We start from the raw sequence: 9,739 nt of genomic DNA, 5'->3' as shown, positions 1-9,739 counted from the left end.
AGCATTTTTGCATCAGCTAACCTGAGACACTGTGTAGCACATTAGAATGAGCTAGGCTGGAGGAAGGATGAGAAAATAATGACAGAGATGAAAGATTAGTACGTGTTTGTGTGGGGGAATGCGTGTGTTGTCTGTTTATATTTGAGTTACATTGCAGTTTATTTAAGTTGAGTTTGCTGGGCAGGTGTTTATGTGAGTACATAAAATCTGTGTGTGTGTGTGTTTGTGCGATCTGCCCAAAGACAGCAAGTGTCTTGTAGCAGAGCTTTTTTATTTTCCAGAGATTCTGTTGTCAGAATTACGACGAGCCACTGCAGGACAAATATCTGATTAATAATTTGTTTGTGTGTGTGTGTCTCTGTGTGTGTGTATGTTTGCATGTGTGCCACTATAAATCATATCTGATTATCGTGATCAGGCAGGCAGAGAAGTGAGCTATGAGAAGGAGTAGGAAAAGAAGACTTAAACAGGGGAGGAGAGAGAGACACACACACACATTTAAATGAGAAGAAAACTAGATGGAGGGAGGATGGAGGGAAAACAGAGAGTGGTAGATGGATGGCGTTACAGAGGTCATAATTCATAACTACAAACTTCTGCACTCCACTGAAAAATGATGACGCTTCGATAGCATTAAGTTACTAATCACTCATCTACACAGATGTGCATGTGTGTGTGTTTACATGCATTTGCTTTTAAAGACTATGCATACATTAGACTTCCAATAATGTGTGTGTGTGTGTGTGTGTGTGTGTGTGTGTGTCCATATATGTTTGTCTGTGCTTGCTTGCCCAAACTGTAGGCCAAAGAACGGGAGAGAGGGGCCGCTGTTTTGCTGACTTTGGAACGTTTTCACATGAGGACTCATTTATCTATGTTAATTTAGGATGGTAGTTCTGACTTCATACAGTATACAGCATCGGTGTGTGTAACTACAAAGCTCAGATACATAAGCAGGAAGAAATGCATAAGCATAAACAGAAAATGGCATATGAATTTTTTAAGTCAGTAAGTAAGTTATGGTATTGAAAAATGCTCTTGATACATTATTACAAAAATATTAACATATTTTTACAATTGCCAAAAGGAAGGTAATATAAAATGTATCAGATTACACTCAATAATGTTTACACTTTCAGAAACGCATGTACACAAACCATTGACATATACTTGTCACACCTGGCCCTTAGGTGACACGTCGTCATTATACTCCCATTATATTCATTATATATGTCACACTTTAGTTTTGCTATCATTCCCATGTTAAACTATGTTTTTACATTTTTGTTTGGTCCATTTTTTTCTGCAGGGCACTTCTTGTTTTCATACACATGGTGATGATACCTTTATTTATTTATTTATTTTTACCACGACCAGGACTCACACACGTAATCCTTCATTTCCTGATGGTCTTGCAGAATGTCATATATCATATCTGGCTGTTTCGTATTCAGTATCAATTGCTACACTGAATATGATGGGACCCACTAAACTCCTGGATCGTCCTTATTTTACCGTGTACATTATAACATACCATAATAGACCCATTTCTGTAATATACTCACATATCTATATTATTGCTAATATATATTGTAATATATCTATATAACTAAAGCACTTCTGGATGGATGCAAACTGCATTTCGTTGCCCTGTACCTGTGCATGTGCAATGACAATAAAGTTGAATTCTATTCTATTCTATTTTGACCTACATTTTTGAGATGGACATTCCGTGTGATACCACTATTTCCTTTAAAAATAAACTATTAGGTTTTCACGGCTTCGTTGTTTACAGAAGTCACGTGCACATAAAAGTGCCTCCAGAAGCAAGAAAGCTTCTTTTGGCTACTCATTTATTCGTAAGGTTTCACCACAGAAGTTGGACTGGAATCTGATTTGGTACAGATTTCCAGCTCTGATCTCTTTCCTGAAACAGCCCTCAGAGATTTGTGTCTCTTCCCAGTCTGGAGCCTGATATCTTGTGTGCGTCGGGTGAATGTGTTAACCATCAAGTTAATGTTTTTGTTAAAATGGCTACAATAATATAACATGACCTGCATGCTATTATTACAAAAGAACACATTAAGAGACAGAAAACAAAAACCTTCCTCTTACCCAAGTCCAGGTTGATACATTTTAAGTTGTTCTTAAAATAACGAATCTCTTTACAGTTAAGGTGAGCTTAAAAAGTGAAATGTCCTAAAAGTGTCACGTTTTTTTATGCTTTTACATAATGCTGCTTTATGGAAAACGCCTTTGTTAGCTTCATTATTTAGCCCCTCACTTTGTAGCTTGACATACCTACTACTCTATGATAATGTGAGGAATCTTCCCATGTTAATGAACACTATTACAGTAAAACAAATGTAAAACACCAAACGTTGTTAAATTATTCAAAAATCTGTGGTAGAATCTCCCAGATGGATGCACTTCCATATTTTCTAATATCCTCCAGCTGAGGCATTTTATTACCGCTATTATTTTTGTTGATTTTCTTTTTATCAATCAAGACATAACAATGACATTTTTAATTGCCCAAAGATGAAGCCTTTGAATATGCCTCAGCTAAATACACAATAAGTTGTGTTTTTCACTCTTATATAACACAGAGTCAAAGAACCAACAGAAGCTGAGCTCTGCCAGCTTGAGTCTCTCATGCAGCTGTCTCCAAACCCTGGAAGCTAATGGCTTTACTGTGGCTAATGTAATTTCAAAAGGCTTTCCTCTGGCAAACATTACTTGCCAGATTTACAAAAATATTCATAGCATCTCACATTAAATGTAATGGTTGAGAAAATATTCCCTAACACAAAGTCAGCAGTCTTTAGCTCAGCCCTTAAGATATTTTCTAGAGTTTCCTAGAGAATCAGAATCAAGAATTGAGCCTTTTTCCTTCTTTCTCGATGGAGACTAAAAAGGTTAAGATCTAAAAAACTGACACCAGAAGCTTTGGAAAGGACAGCCTGTCTTACCTGCTCAGGTAAAATGAGAATCACTTTGTGTCACTGTCCTGAAAAGAGTCCTGTAAGAAATCTTTGCTGATAAAATCATTTAATGTTTCACATAAATAACATAAAGCTTATGTTGTAAGCTGATATTTTTTGAATTACGATGAAGTTCTGCATTCATATCTTCATCTGTGGGACACTATGTCAGATATTATTCTGTGAATATTATTTATATACTAAAAAACAGAACAAAATGTGCCTTCAGTTCTGTGTTGCTTGTTTTTCTGACCAAAAAACTGTGCCCGTGAGCAAAATACTCATGGTCTACAGCTCCAGGGGAGCAGTTTTTTAGCTGACCCTGCGGTTTGACCTTCCTGTTGAGGAGGCAAGCGCAGAGATGAATTAGCCCTTTGGGGATCAATAGAGAAAATAAGAAAGAAGGAAAGCAAGGTTGTCTGTGTCCAAAAGACAAAACCCAAAGTAGCTGTAAAACATAGTGGGATGTGTTGCCATTAACACATGTTGAATCCTTCAAACCGGGCCTGAGTCTGCAGCATTTCATTTTTTCAAAAATCATCTCGTGGCTTTGCGTGCACGTGGGCGTGCGTGTCAGCCTGCATCTGTGCTTGATGACCATAGCCATCTGCACAAAGGCAGATGACTACAGACATACTCACCTGCTTACAGCTGTGGCGCGCATCCTACATGTATGCGCTGTGTGTTGTCGATGACAGCTGCTGATCACTAACCTGTGTGTTGATTGCAGACTAATAGTCTGCAAGAGAGATGTCGAGAGAGCATATGTGTGTTGATTGCAAGGTGTGTGTATGCGTGTGCCCGTCTGTGTCTGCTGATTGCAGAGTAATGCAGATCAGATGAAGCAAGAAATCGGCTTTTTGGCTCCATCAATCATCTCTTGCTTTCTTTCCTCTCTCCCTTCCCTTCTTCTCTGGTTCACCCATTTTCTGTCTGTCTGTCTTTTCTCTTACGCTCTCTTCATCGCCCGTTTTTCTTTCTCGCACACGCTTTATTTCCTCCTTTGAATTTGCCACTGAACCGTTGAATTTCACACACAACACAGTTATGCCTCACAGTTCCAGGTGACATTTTGTACTTTTTCCTTTTCTCTCTCTCTCTCTCTCTCTCTCTCTCTCTCTCTCTCTCTCTCTCTCTTTTGAGAGTCAAACACAAATTCAGAGGTAAATGAAAGACATTTTGAATTCATTAAAATCACTTTTGATTGATTTTTGTTGCTAGGTTAGCCATTAGTACACTAAAGCCATGTTTGGATTAAAGTATAACATAAATAGTTACACTTCAGTCTTTGTTCGCTGAGTGCAACACTGTTCCATCATGCATTGGAGAATTGGGCAAATGACAAAAAAAGAACACATAAGTGGGTTAAACTGTACAGACTAGCTAGATTGTATATATTAAATCATGAAAAACACATCAAACAGCTTTTGCCTTTTGATCCCACATTGGTTACACAGACTTTAACCCAAAGGGGTAATGCCAGGAGACAAAAAGCGACACATTAGACACGTTGGAAGTAAGTTTGCTCTGCTCTGCAGTACCCAGATCTGTCAGCAGGAATCATTAGGTATTAACTGCAAGTCAAAGCTGGGATTGCCTTTTAGCATTTGGTGTACGCGCATGGAGATTCATGTGGAAGTTCACAGGATGCTTGCCGGACTGTCTTTTCAATATTCTGGATGAGTCGCGAAAGGGGTTCCTTTGTATTCATCCAGAGTTATTTAAATGGAATTAGTCATTTGCTGTGGTCTAAATCGATAAAGAGACAGCCATAGAGGGTCAAAGAGAGAGGGGGTGAGGAAAAATGCATTCCACACACCTGAAGATAATGATGCACACAGACAAGAGAAGCATTCCTGCTTCTAAAAGAGAAGCAAGAATGCCTCTCCTTCAGATCAGCGAATTTTATAATCCTGTTATCTTGCTCTGATGGGTTTATATGATCCAATTTAATTTTTTTTTTGCTGATCCTGAATACATCCTGTTTCTTGTGTCAGTGTAACTGATTGTTGATTTTATGATTTGCCTTTTTGAAAAAGAAAAATATACTAATGTGGCATCTGCTCTGGTGAAGGTTTTGTGTTAAATGCTTTAGCGGATTTGTCCATTGATGCATTGTTAATGCAGGGTTTTTTTTTATCAGAAGGTTTTTTTTGGGTGGTGGTGGTGATCAAATTAGCTTAAAATACCTTATAGTTAACCAAAGAGTATGTAGGAAGGTCCTAAATGTCAGAACATCACTGGAAGATGAGAAGTTAATGAACTGGAAGTAAGCAAAATAAGATCAGCATCAAACGGCATCCAAATGGGGAAGAAAAGTGACTTTCAATGTGGCATAATTGTTGGTGCAAAATGGGCTGGTCTGAGTATTTCAGAAACTGACGATCTACTGGGAGTTTCCCACACAATCATCTCGACGCTTTATAGCAAATGGTATAAAAACAGAAAACATCCAGTGAGCAACAGTTCTCTGGGTGAAAAACGACTGGTTAATGGCAGCAGTAAGATGAAAATGACCAGATTTCTAAGAAACATGGTACGCAGAAGAGCGTTTCTGAACATGTCGAACCATGAAGCAGATGGGCTACGGCAGCAGACATCTGTCAGAAAAGGAAGTGGAAGTTAATAAATTGCATGGCTTCCAAAATCTGACAACAAGTGTTGCTTTGTCTGATGAGCCTCGATTTCTTCTGCTATATTCAAATTGTAGGGTCAAAGTGGCATAAAAACTATGAAAGCAGGGATTAAACCAGACTTATATCAACAATTCAGGCTGATAGCAGTGTAATAGGTGATATTTTCTTGGCACACTTTGTTCCCCTTAGTACTAAATGAACGTGTTTAACTGCCTCAGCGCCACCTGAGTATTGCTTCTGACCGTATCCATCCCTTTATAGCCACAGTGTACCCGTCTTCTGATGGCCTCTTCCAGTAGGCAAGCACACCATGTCATAAAGAAAGCATGAAACAAAAACAGAGAAAGAGATACAAATGAATGATTTAGAGCACTGTGCAAAAGTTTGGTTTTAATGACACCAAAAAGAGTTTCTAAAGTGCAATTTTTGTTGTGATCAGGTACACATGCGCACCGTTTTCGAGGTACATGGCAGGTGGGTTGTTTCCAGTACCTTGGAGTTTATTGTGTATTTAGTCTGTCTCTTCGTGTGATCACAGACTGTCTCCGATAGGCTGAGATCATGCCATCTGTTGCAGGACTCCTTGTTCTTCTTGTCGCAAAGTATCATGCTGCATAATGAATTTTGGAGCCCAGTCAGATGCCTCCCTCGCGATACTATGCGCTGAATAAGAATCAATGAATCAACAGTGCCTAAAATTTTTACACAGTACTGCATCTAGTGGGCTCGCACGTACACGCAATACAAAGACACGCGACTCTGTCTCTGCACAAGCAGCAGAGATAAGGACAGTGTAATGGAAGATAAACAAGGGCAGGAGGAATAATTAGAAACATAAATGTTTGGTATTTGTGATGGTGATATGATGATATACGAGTTCTGCTGCCTGCTGGCCCTTCCGAGGAGTTCACAGAGGTCATTTCGGAACGTTCTAGAACATTCCACCGCATTCTGATGGGAATCCCAGATCTGCCAGTGTAGCTGTCAATTATATCCAGATTTTCAACTTTACTGGGGCCTCAATGCCACATCAATACTGCAATACCATCCCTTCATCTATCTCTGTCCCTCCTCCCTTCTTTCCACACTGGCACAATAGCAAGAACAATGCCAGGGTGCCACCACATCAAACACCGACGGGAGAGCGAGAGAGAGCTAGAGGGACAGACAGGGAGAGACAGAGAATTACAGTGTGGGTCGAAATCTGATTGTGCATCAAAGCAAAACTGAGGGGAAAAACTTCCTCTTAAACTGATTATATATCCATGAGAAGAAAAACCACAATGTCTCTCTCTCTTCTCTCTCTCTCAATGTGTTGCTCTTTCTCTGTGTCTTTGTCTGTCTCATGGTGCCGATTGTCTACACGCTACCAGTGTCTACTTTTACACATTGCTATCAAAGCCATTTCTGTGGGATTGAATCCAGCGTTCCATACGGTTTTTCACTCGCCTTGCTTTTTCTTCATTAGTACTTTTGATGCTGCATTTTCTAGCATGCTCTGAGCCAGTGAAAATGTTTAGATTCCGCATTCAGAAAGCGACGCAGTTAGCAGTTTTAAAGGGTTAATACACTCTAAAGGAAACTTGACATGCTTTCCTTAATCTCTGACAGCTTATTTCATATTTGAGGACATCAGCCGTGTCAGTTTTGGGGGATAAGGACATATTTTCCTCATTAGAACAGTTGGCAAAGCTGTGAATTACATTTTAGATTCATGGAAAAGCACAAACAGGCTTTTTTTTCCATCCAAAAAGTTGATCATCGTCGACGATTCGCGAGAGAACTGGTGATGCTCAGATAAAGCTCAGCCTGTGTGCATTAAATTTTAAGAGACATGCACGAGAAGCAAAAAATATGTATTTTGTGCATTAAATGTGTTTGTTTGGTACAATAAAAGCATGAGAAGTGACAAGATACAATACAACAGAACAACAAAAGCAAATAAGAAATAACATTACCTTCTTATTGATTAATAATATCATACTAATGACATTTTTACAGTTTAATAAGGTTTCAAATTGCCTCAAGGACAGATTAAAAAAAGGCTTTAGACTGTGCATTTATATCAGCAGGTTAGTGATCAAAATCACTATTATGAAGGAGTCAGAAGTTTAGAAGAAGAAGTTTGTCAATTTAATATAAGATTTATTTGTTGTAAGAACTCCTATTTCATTTCTGAAAGTTTTTTTTTTTTTGTGAAGCTGTGGAGGAGCATTGTGAAGACAGTGAGTCATCCTTTGATAGGGTTAGTTCTGACCAGTAGTTAGCACAGTCACCCCACAGCAGGAAGTTTCCTGGTTCAAATCCTGACTGAGCTGTTATGTGTGCCTGCGTGGGCTTCCCAGAGTCCAAAGACCTGCATGTGTGATAGATAAAGTGGTTAACTTATTCACTATATACTAAAACACTGTTTGAATGTACAGTTATATGGGGCTTGCAATCTTCTGGTGGTGTCTAGTCATACGGAGTGGTCAGTCTGACTAGTAAAGCACTAATGCAAGTCTGTAATTAGTGCTAATGTAATGAACCAGAATTTTACTCACTAAAATGGAAGCACAGCGGGTTGTACTACACAGGCAGGACACATTATTTAGTTTGATAATTGCTATAATTGCTTCAAATGGCACCAACACCACAAATATAGATGTGAGTTTGAGTTTCTCATAGTAGTGGACACGAGGCCAGCAGACAGTGATCAGCTCAAGCTGCCTGTATTGGTACGTCTATGATTCAAAAACCCTTCACTTTAACCCTCAACCAAATCAAAAGGAATGACTGGTTATATTAGTCACTCACTCTTACCCTCTGGAAAGGCCCATGCAGATTTCCTAAAAGAGAACATTAAACATTAAGGCACTGAAAAAGGAGGCAAATAGCGTAGTCGCTTTAAGCGTTTAAGGGTGCCACAGCTTCTTGATTGGAAGGAAAATATGCTTTGCTTTAAAGTATACAGGTTAGAAAGCTCATTTTTGTAGCTTACTTCTGTGCCATTTTCCAACCCGACTAATGGTGAGTGCAGCAGTTCACATTTTGAATGCACCTATTCAATCTCCAGAGGTCACATAACTTAAAATGTAATTATAGGTCGTAATAAGAAATTTCATAAACAACCTATGTTGTCATTTTCCGGGGTAGGACTATCTCACATAACTGTAAAAAACACACAGCCACTCATGCGCTCTTACAGACCAACAACACCCTCTCTAGCAGCTCCAGCCTGAAGCAGTGTCCTTGACTGTGAGGGCTGTTATAAATCCTCCAAAGGGGTTGTATATTCCTTGCAAATCACATTCAAGTTTTGGCTACAACTAGCTACCAATCATCTATCGCTGTGCACAACAGGTTGAGAAGAAATTTGTCCGCACAAGACCAGGTCCCCTGACTTCTACCTCACCACTGTAACTGTTTTAATCTGGATTCACAGGTGAGAATCAGTGATATTTACAGAAAGCTCCCCCATTCCCCCCTTTGGCAATAAGCTCACGATATGACTTTTCACCATTACTATTTTTTGTTTTAGCTCGTGAAGTTTTTTTTTTAAAATATTGCCATTCATTGTTCTGATCTGATTTACATATATAAGGACGTGACATCACAGTAACAGATTCATTCAAGGAAAACAGAAACACAGACACAACACAAACATGGGGGATATTGATCATCTGACACATTTGACAAATCACTTCCTTCTCCAACCTGCTTTATTCCTCAATGATGCCAATCACATCAAAAAACAGAAAATAAAGATTTATGCTTAATGTTTAATTAATGCATAATGGTATGAGTTATCTTTATAACTCTATATCGCCTAAAGTATTGCCTCACCTGCCTACACACACACACACACACACACAGTCCTCAGTGACATACCATTCTTAATCCACAGGGTTTAAAATGATGACTGTGCAGGCCAGTCAAGTTCTTCCACATCAAACTTGCTCCTTTGTGTCTTTATGGATCTTGCTTTGTGCACTGGTGCACAGTCATGTTGGAACAGGAAGGGAGCATCCCCAAACATGAAATTCTCCAGAACATCTTTCTATGCTGGAGCATTAAGAGCTGCTTTCACTGGAACTAATAACAACCCTTCTACCAAACTTTGCACTTGCCACAATGCAG

The sequence above is a fragment of the Aulonocara sp. 'chitande type north' Nkhata Bay genome, linkage group LG22 (assembly GCF_057382095.1).
Source record: "Aulonocara sp. 'chitande type north' Nkhata Bay isolate Kocher_YH1m ecotype deep benthic linkage group LG22, A_spYH_male_GT1.1, whole genome shotgun sequence".
Lineage (NCBI taxonomy): Eukaryota > Metazoa > Chordata > Actinopteri > Cichliformes > Cichlidae > Aulonocara > Aulonocara sp. 'chitande type north' Nkhata Bay.
This window is presented reverse-complemented; position numbering follows the sequence as displayed.